This window comes from Micrasema longulum, unplaced genomic scaffold, assembly GCF_059751315.1.
Source record: "Micrasema longulum isolate JH-2025_06_02 unplaced genomic scaffold, ASM5975131v1 h1tg001886l, whole genome shotgun sequence".
Taxonomy (NCBI): domain Eukaryota; kingdom Metazoa; phylum Arthropoda; class Insecta; order Trichoptera; family Brachycentridae; genus Micrasema; species Micrasema longulum.
Window position 1 is genome coordinate 5001 of NW_028279060.1, and position 10000 is coordinate 15000.

The following is a 10000-nucleotide window of genomic DNA, read 5'->3' on the forward strand; positions in this document are numbered from 1 at the left end:
CAATCCTTCCAGTGTCCGGGCCTGGTGAGTTTTCCCGTGTTGAGTCGAATTAAGCCGCAGGCTCCACTCCTGGTGGTGCCCTTCCGTCAATTCCTTTAAGTTTCAGCTTTGCAACCATACTCCCCCCGGAGCCCGAAAGCTTTGGTTTCCCGGGAGCTGCCCACCGGGTTAAAATTATGAAACTTCGGCGGATCGCTGGCTGGCATCATTTATGGTTAGAACTACAGCGGTATCTAATCGCCTTCGAACCTCTAACTTTCGTTCTTGATTAATGAAAACACCTTTGGCAAATGCTTTCGCTTTAGTCCGTCTTGCGACGATCCAAGAATTTCACCTCTAACGTCGCAATACGAATGCCCCCAGTTGTCCCTATTAATCATTACCTCTGGTATCAGAAAGCCAACAAAACAGAACCGAGGTCCTATTCTATTATTCCATGCGTACAATATTCAGGCAAGTGTTAGCCCGCTTTGAGCACTCTAATTTGTTCAAAGTAAACAGCCGCGACGGCCCGCCTCGGCGCGCGGCCGCCCGCGAGGACGACCGCAACACACTGGCGGTGGACGCACCGGCGAGAAGCCCCGCAGACGTGCCTGTCGTACCGCATTCGGTAGACCGACACCGCAGGACACAATTTCAACTACGAGCTTTTTAACCGCAACAACTTTAGTATATGCTATTGGAGCTGGAATTACCGCGGCTGCTGGCACCAGACTTGCCCTCCAATGGATCCTCGTTAAAGGATTTAAAGTGTAATCATTCCGATCACGAGGCCTCGGACGAGTCCCGTATCGTTATTTTTCGTCACTACCTCCCCGTGCCGGGAGTGGGTAATTTGCGCGCCTGCTGCCTTCCGTGGATGTGGTAGCCGTTTCTCAGGCTCCCTCTCCGGAATCGAACCCTGATTCCCCGTTACCCGTGACAACCATGGTAGTCGCATAAACTACCATCGACAGTTGATAAGGCAGACATTTGAAAGATGCGTCGCCGGTGCTAGACCGTGCGATCAGCACAAAGTTATCTAGAATCATCTCGAATGGCGACGGACGGGGCGCGAACCCCGCCGCCGATTGGTTTTTGATCTAATAAAAGCATCCCTCCCGTTGCCGGTCAGGACCTCGTTTGCATGTATTAGCTCTAGAATTGCCACAGTTATCCAAGTAACTATGTACGATCTAAGGAACCAAAACTGATATATTGAGCCATTCGCGGTTTCACCTTAATTCGGCTTTTACTGAGACTTGCATGGCTTAGTCTTTGAGACAAGCATATGATTACTGGCAGGATCAACCAGGGAGCTGTTCATTTCTATATCGCTCCAGGATACGAAGGGCGTCTGAGGCGCGACGGAGTCACCCGCCGCGACACGCTCTTTATGTTCGCACCTATATAACTCACATTCTCGCTCGCTCGAGTTTGCACTCTCGCGATTCACGAGTCTGTTCGTTTTACTTTTAAATTCACTTTTTAACAAGTGAACGCTGGACCTGACGAGACGGACCACATGGATCTTCTCTTTGGCCAAAAATTTTTAATTCCCTTTCGTCAAATATTAACGTACGAGAGCGCACGCCTTCGGCGCGGCAATAGTGGGGACGTGGATTAGAATCCTACGACCGTTCTCGTTTTTGTTCACGGTGTTCTCTGCTTGCGCGGAACTCCAGAGTTTGTAACACGGGCGAAGTGCAATGCTCGCTCAGCCGCACAAAGGAGCTGAACGGCCACACGACGTTGATTTTCGCAAATGTAAAGCCGGCGCGGCATATCGGCCGCCGCAATGTGCGAACGCGGTGAAAAATGTATTTTAGCTAACGCCATGAGAGACGCGCATAATATACGTACGGCGACGGGTGTCGGCGTCTCGCACGCCGGGCCGCCAGCCATGCGGGGAGCCTACGCGCGTTTCAGGCGAAACGTAAATGAGCCGATGGGTAAAACGCGCGGTACGGTCGGGACTTGGCAAATTCTGCGAGATGATTTTATTTTTTCTTTTCTTTTTTCGTTTGAGAAGACGAATATGGAAAGAGATTATGATTGAAAAATTAGACTTATAATTTGGGTAGGAAATATTTTTGTTTTTTTTTTTATTTTTTATTTTTTATTTTTTTTTTTATTTCACATTCACATTTGGATCGGAAGGAGGGACGAAATAAAAATCGGCGGGGGTGCATTTCGGATCGTCGCTCGGTGGAAATATTCGATAAACGAAAAATTTAAGTTTCACGCGGAGCGCGCTCGCGACCGCCGCGAGACGTCTCGCCGGGAGGGGGCCTCGTTCTCGCATTAAAACTCGGCGAGAGGGTATAAAATATTTCTAAGTTTTTTTGTTTTTTTTTTTTTTTTTAATTTCACATTCACTTTCGAATCGGAAGGAGGAACGAAATAAAAATCGGCGGGGGTGCATTTCGGATCGTCGCTCGGTGGAAATATTCGATAAACGAAAAATTTAAGTTTCACGCGGAGCGCGCTCGCGACCGCCGCGAGACGTCTCGCCGGGAGGGGGCCTCGTTCTCGCATTAAAACTCGGCGAGAGGGTATAAAATATTTCTAAGTTTTTTTGTTTTTTTTTTTTTTTTTAATTTCACATTCACTTTCGAATCGGAAGGAGGAACGAAATAAAAATCGGCGGGGGTGCATTTCGGATCGTCGCTCGGTGGAAATATTCGATAAACGAAAAATTTAAGTTTCACGCGGAGCGCGCTCGCGACCGCCGCGAGACGTCTCGCCGGGAGGGGGCCTCGTTCTCGCATTAAAACTCGGCGAGAGGGTATAAAATATTTCTAAGTTTTTTTGTTTTTTTTTTTTTTTTTAATTTCACATTCACTTTTGAATCGGAAGGAGGAACGAAATAAAAATCGGCGGGGGTGCATTTCGGATCGTCGCTCGGTGGAAATATTCGATAAACGAAAAATTTAAGTTTCACGCGGAGCGCGCTCGCGACCGCCGCGAGACGTCTCGCCGGGAGGGGGCCTCGTTCTCGCATTAAAACTCGGCGAGAGGGTATAAATTATTTCTAAGTTTTTTTTTTTTTTTTTTTTTTTTAATTTCACATTCACTTTCGAATCGGAAGGAGGAACGAAATAAAAATCGGCGGGGGTGCATTTCGGATCGTCGCTCGGTGGAAATATTCGATAAACGAAAAATTTAAGTTTCACGCGGAGCGCGCTCGCGACCGCCGCGAGACGTCTCGCCGGGAGGGGGCCTCGTTCTCGCATTAAAACTCGGCGAGAGGGTATAAATTATTTCTAAGTTTTTTTTTTTTTTTTTTTTTTTAATTTCACATTCACTTTCGAATCGGAAGGAGGAACGAAATAAAAATCGGCGGGGGTGCATTTCGGATCGTCGCTCGGTGGAAATATTCGATAAACGAAAAATTTAAGTTTCACGCGGAGCGCGCTCGCGACCGCCGCGAGACGTCTCGCCGGGAGGGGGCCTCGTTCTCGCATTAAAACTCGGCGAGAGGGTATAAATTATTTCTAAGTTTTTTTTTTTTTTTTTTTTTTTAATTTCACATTCACTTTCGAATCGGAAGGAGGAACGAAATAAAAATCGGCGGGGGTGCATTTCGGATCGTCGCTCGGTGGAAATATTCGATAAACGAAAAATTTAAGTTTCACGCGGAGCGCGCTCGCGACCGCCGCGAGACGTCTCGCCGGGAGGGGGCCTCGTTCTCGCATTAAAACTCGGCGAGAGGGTATAAAATATTTCTAAGTTTTTTTGTTTTTTTTTTTTTTTTAATTTCACATTCACTTTTGAATCGGAAGGAGGAACGAAATAAAAATCGGCGGGGGTGCATTTCGGATCGTCGCTCAGTGAAGTAAACGAAAAATTTAAGTTTCACGCGGAGCGCGCTCGCGACCGCCGCGAGACGTCTCGCCGGGAGGGGGCCTCGTTCTCGCATTAAAACTCGGCGAGAGGGTATAAATTATTTCTAAGTTTTTTTTTTTTTTTTTTTTTTTAATTTCACATTCACTTTCGAATCGGAAGGAGGAACGAAATAAAAATCGGCGGGGGTGCATTTCGGATCGTCGCTCGGTGGAAATATTCGATAAACGAAAAATTTAAGTTTCACGCGGAGCGCGCTCGCGACCGCCGCGAGACGTCTCGCCGGGAGGGGGCCTCGTTCTCGCATTAAAACTCGGCGAGAGGGTATAAATTATTTCTAAGTTTTAATTTTTTTTTTTTTTTTTTAATTTCACATTCACTCTTGAATCGGAAGGAGGAACGAAATAAAAATCGGCGGGGGTGCATTTCGGATCATCGCTCAGTGAAGTAAGCGAAAAATTTAAGTTTCACGCGGAGCGCGCTCGCGACCGCCGCGAGACGTCTCGCCGGGAGGGGGCCTCGTTCTCGCATTAAAACTCGGCGAGAGGGTATAAATTATTTCTAAGTTTTAATTTTTTTTTTTTTTTTTAATTTCACATTCACTTTCGAATCGGAAGGAGGAACGAAATAAAAATCGGCGGGGGTGCATTTCGGATCGTCGCTCAGTGAAGTAAACGAAAAATTTAAGTTTCACGCGGAGCGCGCTCGCGACCGCCGCGAGACGTCTCGCCGGGAGGGGGCCTCGTTCTCGCATTAAAACTCGGCGAGAGGGTATAAATTATTTCTAAGTTTTTTTGTTTTTTTTTTTTTTTTAAATTTCACATTCACTTTCGAATCGGAAGGAGGAACGAAATAAAAATCGGCGGGGGTGCATTTCGGATCGTCGCTCAGTGAAGTAAACGAAAAATTTAAGTTTCACGCGGAGCGCGCTCGCGACCGCCGCGAGACGTCTCGCCGGGAGGGGGCCTCGTTCTCGCATTAAAACTCGGCGAGAGGGTATAAAATATTTCTAAGTTTTTTTGTTTTTTTTTTTTTTTTTAATTTCACATTCACTTTTGAATCGGAAGGAGGAACGAAATAAAAATCGGCGGGGGTGCATTTCGGATCGTCGCTCAGTGAAGTAAACGAAAAATTTAAGTTTCACGCGGAGCGCGCTCGCGACCGCCGCGAGACGTCTCGCCGGGAGGGGGCCTCGTTCTCGCATTAAAACTCGGCGAGAGGGTATAAATTATTTCTAAGTTTTAATTTTTTTTTTTTTTTTTTAATTTCACATTCACTTTCGAATCGGAAGGAGGAACGAAATAAAAATCGGCGGGGGTGCATTTCGGATCGTCGCTCGGTGGAAATATTCGATAAACGAAAAATTTAAGTTTCACGCGGAGCGCGCTCGCGACCGCCGCGAGACGTCTCGCCGGGAGGGGGCCTCGTTCTCGCATTAAAACTCGGCGAGAGGGTATAAATTATTTCTAAGTTTTAATTTTTTTTTTTTTTTTTTAATTTCACATTCACTTTCGAATCGGAAGGAGGAACGAAATAAAAATCGGCGGGGGTGCATTTCGGATCGTCGCTCGGTGGAAATATTCGATAAACGAAAAATTTAAGTTTCACGCGGAGCGCGCTGGCGACCGCCGCGAGACGTCTCGCCGGGAGGGGGCCTCGTTCTCGCATTAAAACTCGGCGAGAGGGTATAAATTATTTCTAAGTTTTAATTTTTTTTTTTTTTTTTTAATTTCACATTCACTCTTGAATCGGAAGGAGGAACGAAATAAAAATCGGCGGGGGTGCATTTCGGATCGTCGCTCGGTGGAAATATTCGATAAACGAAAAATTTAAGTTTCACGCGGAGCGCGCTCGCGACCGCCGCGAGACGTCTCGCCGGGAGGGGGCCTCGTTCTCGCATTAAAACTCGGCGAGAGGGTATAAATTATTTCTAAGTTTTTTTTTTTTTTTTTTTTTTTTAATTTCACATTCACTTTCGAATCGGAAGGAGGAACGAAATAAAAATCGGCGGGGGTGCATTTCGGATCGTCGCTCGGTGGAAATATTCGATAAACGAAAAATTTAAGTTTCACGCGGAGCGCGCTCGCGACCGCCGCGAGACGTCTCGCCGGGAGGGGGCCTCGTTCTCGCATTAAAACTCGGCGAGAGGGTATAAATTATTTCTAAGTTTTTTTTTTTTTTTTTTTTTTTAATTTCACATTCACTTTCGAATCGGAAGGAGGAACGAAATAAAAATCGGCGGGGGTGCATTTCGGATCGTCGCTCGGTGGAAATATTCGATAAACGAAAAATTTAAGTTTCACGCGGAGCGCGCTCGCGACCGCCGCGAGACGTCTCGCCGGGAGGGGGCCTCGTTCTCGCATTAAAACTCGGCGAGAGGGTATAAAATATTTCTAAGTTTTTTTGTTTTTTTTTTTTTTTTTAATTTCACATTCACTTTTGAATCGGAAGGAGGAACGAAATAAAAATCGGCGGGGGTGCATTTCGGATCGTCGCTCAGTGAAGTAAACGAAAAATTTAAGTTTCACGCGGAGCGCGCTCGCGACCGCCGCGAGACGTCTCGCCGGGAGGGGGCCTCGTTCTCGCATTAAAACTCGGCGAGAGGGTATAAATTATTTCTAAGTTTTTTTTTTTTTTTTTTTTTTTTAATTTCACATTCACTTTCGAATCGGAAGGAGGAACGAAATAAAAATCGGCGGGGGTGCATTTCGGATCGTCGCTCAGTGAAGTAAACGAAAAATTTAAGTTTCACGCGGAGCGCGCTCGCGACCGCCGCGAGACGTCTCGCCGGGAGGGGGCCTCGTTCTCGCATTAAAACTCGGCGAGAGGGTATAAATTATTTCTAAGTTTTAATTTTTTTTTTTTTTTTTTAATTTCACATTCACTCTTGAATCGGAAGGAGGAACGAAATAAAAATCGGCGGGGGTGCATTTCGGATCATCGCTCAGTGAAGTAAGCGAAAAATTTAAGTTTCACGCGGAGCGCGCTCGCGACCGCCGCGAGACGTCTCGCCGGGAGGGGGCCTCGTTCTCGCATTAAAACTCGGCGAGAGGGTATAAATTATTTCTAAGTTTTAATTTATTTTTTTTTTTTTTAATTTCACATTCACTTTCGAATCGGAAGGAGGAACGAAATAAAAATCGGCGGGGGTGCATTTCGGATCGTCGCTCAGTGAAGTAAACGAAAAATTTAAGTTTCACGCGGAGCGCGCTCGCGACCGCCGCGAGACGTCTCGCCGGGAGGGGGCCTCGTTCTCGCATTAAAACTCGGCGAGAGGGTATAAAATATTTCTAAGTTTTTTTGTTTTTTTTTTTTTTTTTAATTTCACATTCACTTTCGAATCGGAAGGAGGAACGAAATAAAAATCGGCGGGGGTGCATTTCGGATCGTCGCTCAGTGAAGTAAACGAAAAATTTAAGTTTCACGCGGAGCGCGCTCGCGACCGCCGCGAGACGTCTCGCCGGGAGGGGGCCTCGTTCTCGCATTAAAACTCGGCGAGAGGGTATAAAATATTTCTAAGTTTTTTTGTTTTTTTTTTTTTTTTTAATTTCACATTCACTTTCGAATCGGAAGGAGGAACGAAATAAAAATCGGCGGGGGTGCATTTCGGATCGTCGCTCAGTGAAGTAAACGAAAAATTTAAGTTTCACGCGGAGCGCGCTCGCGACCGCCGCGAGACGTCTCGCCGGGAGGGGGCCTCGTTCTCGCATTAAAACTCGGCGAGAGGGTATAAATTATTTCCATGTTTATTATTATTTAGTTTATGAATTATTCATTTATTTATTAGGGCTATGTATAGCGTGTGAGCTCGCCAATATATGGCAGTAAAATTTTTATTGTCTTTGAATTTCCTAGAGTTTTAACCATCGAAAAAAAAGAAGATTGCAAATAAAATCAACAGACAATGGAAATTTGATGTGTATTATTTTAATAGATTGTTTATAACAGAAAAATACATAGAGAAATATGCATTTTTATTTTTTGTAATAAAAACATAAAATTTCCATTGTCTGTTGATTTTATTTGCAATCTTCTTTTTTTTCGATGGTTAAAACTCTAGGAAATTCAAAGACAATAAAAATTTTACTGTCATATATTGGCGAGCTCACGGGCTATACTTACGCCATTTATTATTATTAGTTATTATTTATATCAGCTGGTCTCCAGCTGGTCCGACGGTGCGAGCGTCCACCTTCGCTTATGTTCAATGCAATTCGGACACTTGGCAAATTTACCACGTGTTTTACTTACTAACGGATATTGAAATACATTTTATTTATTTATTTATTTTATTTTGTTTATTAAGAAAAACAACAGCAATACAAAGAAATATACACAACATAATAAAAAAAACATAAAATAAAGCCAAATCAGTTTTTCACATAAATACAATTATAAAAATCCAGTTCAGTTAAATATCAATTATAGAAGTGCATGTGTGCGAGTTTTTTTTTGTGTGTGAGGATGCGTGTGTAAAAAAGTGGAGTGTGGTTTTGGTAGGTATGTGAATATGTGTGTGATTGTATATGGGTGTGAGGGTAGGTTTAAGGACAGGGTAAGTGTGTATTCGATATGAGTGAATAGAAACAATTTAAAATTATAATGTAAAAATATAAATATATTTTTTTTTATAACGAAACATAATTTTTTTCAAATAATAGTTTTTTAATTTGTAAATTATTTATGTAAATAATTAGAGTCCAGACCGTAAAAAATTTTACTGTCATATATTGGCGAGCTCACGGGCTATACTTACGCCATTTATTATTATTAGTTATTATTTATATCAGCTGGTCTCCAGCTGGTCCGACGGTGCGAGCGTCCGCCTTCGTTTATGTTCAATGCAATTCGGACACTTGGCAAATTTACCACGTGTTTTACTTACTAACGGATATTGAAATACATCATTTGAAAATAATTAGAGTCCAGACCGTACCGTCATGAGCGTTTTGGTTTTTCGACTTTTCACGATGAAAACAAAAACACTTTGAAAAACAAAAATTTGCAAAAAAAAAGGCGAACGCCCGCACCTCGCCGAACGCTGGTCTCCAGCTGGTCCGACGGTGCGAGCGTCCACCTTCGTTTATGTTCAATGCAATTCGGACACTTGGCAAATTTACCACGTGTTTTACTTACTAACGGATATTGAAATACATCATTTGAAAATAATTAGAGTCCAGACCGTAAAAAATTTTACTGTCATATATTGGCGAGCTCACGGGCTATACTTACGCCATTTATTATTATTAGTTATTATTTATATCAGCTGGTCTCCAGCTGGTCCGACGGTGCGAGCGTCCGCCTTCGTTTATGTTCAATGCAATTCGGACACTTGGCAAATTTACCACGTGTTTTACTTACTAACGGATATTGAAATACATCATTTGAAAATAATTAGAGTCCAGACCGTACCGTCATGAGCGTTTTGGTTTTTCGACTTTTCACGATGAAAACAAAAACACTTTGAAAAACAAAAATTTGCAAAAAAAAAGGCGAACGCCCGCACCTCGCCGAACGCTGGTCTCCAGCTGGTCCGACGGTGCGAGCGTCCACCTTCGTTTATGTTCAATGCAATTCGGACACTTGGCAAATTTACCACGTGTTTTACTTACTAACGGATATTGAAATACATCATTTGAAAATAATTAGAGTCCAGACCGTAAAAAATTTTACTGTCATATATTGGCGAGCTCACGGGCTATACTTACGCCATTTATTATTATTAGTTATTATTTATATCAGCTGGTCTCCAGCTGGTCCGACGGTGCGAGCGTCCGCCTTCGTTTATGTTCAATGCAATTCGGACACTTGGCAAATTTACCACGTGTTTTACTTACTAACGGATATTGAAATTTATCATTTGAAAATTATGTATGTAAATAATTAGAGTCCAGACCGTAAAAAAATTTACTGTCATATATTGGCGAGCTCACGGGCTATACTTACGCCATTTATTATTATTATTAGTTATTATTTCTAAATTATTTCTAAGCTTTGAGCTTTGAGCTTTTTCCTTTTGGCTTTTGGCTTGCTTAGCTTTATAAGCTAGCTTTAAAGCTAGCTTTCAAGCTTCACGATGAAAACACAAAAGTGTTGAAAAAAAAAATTTGCAAAAAAAAAGGCGAACGCCCGCACCTCGCCGAACGCTGGTCTCCAGCTGGTCCGACGGTGCGAG

At 43.5% G+C, this 10000-nt stretch overlaps 1 non-coding gene across 1 annotated transcript in view; it reads right to left on the bottom strand.

Annotated features, from left to right (window-relative positions):
- LOC148273655 (small subunit ribosomal RNA) overlaps positions 1-1297 on the bottom strand; it is a 1940-nt gene extending 643 nt beyond the window's left edge. Inside the window, exon 1 of the ribosomal RNA XR_015824514.1 lies at positions 1-1297. This exon is cut by the window's left edge and continues 643 nt beyond it. This is a non-coding gene — a ribosomal RNA (small subunit ribosomal RNA).
- Between the last annotated feature and the right edge of the window lie 8703 nt (positions 1298-10000).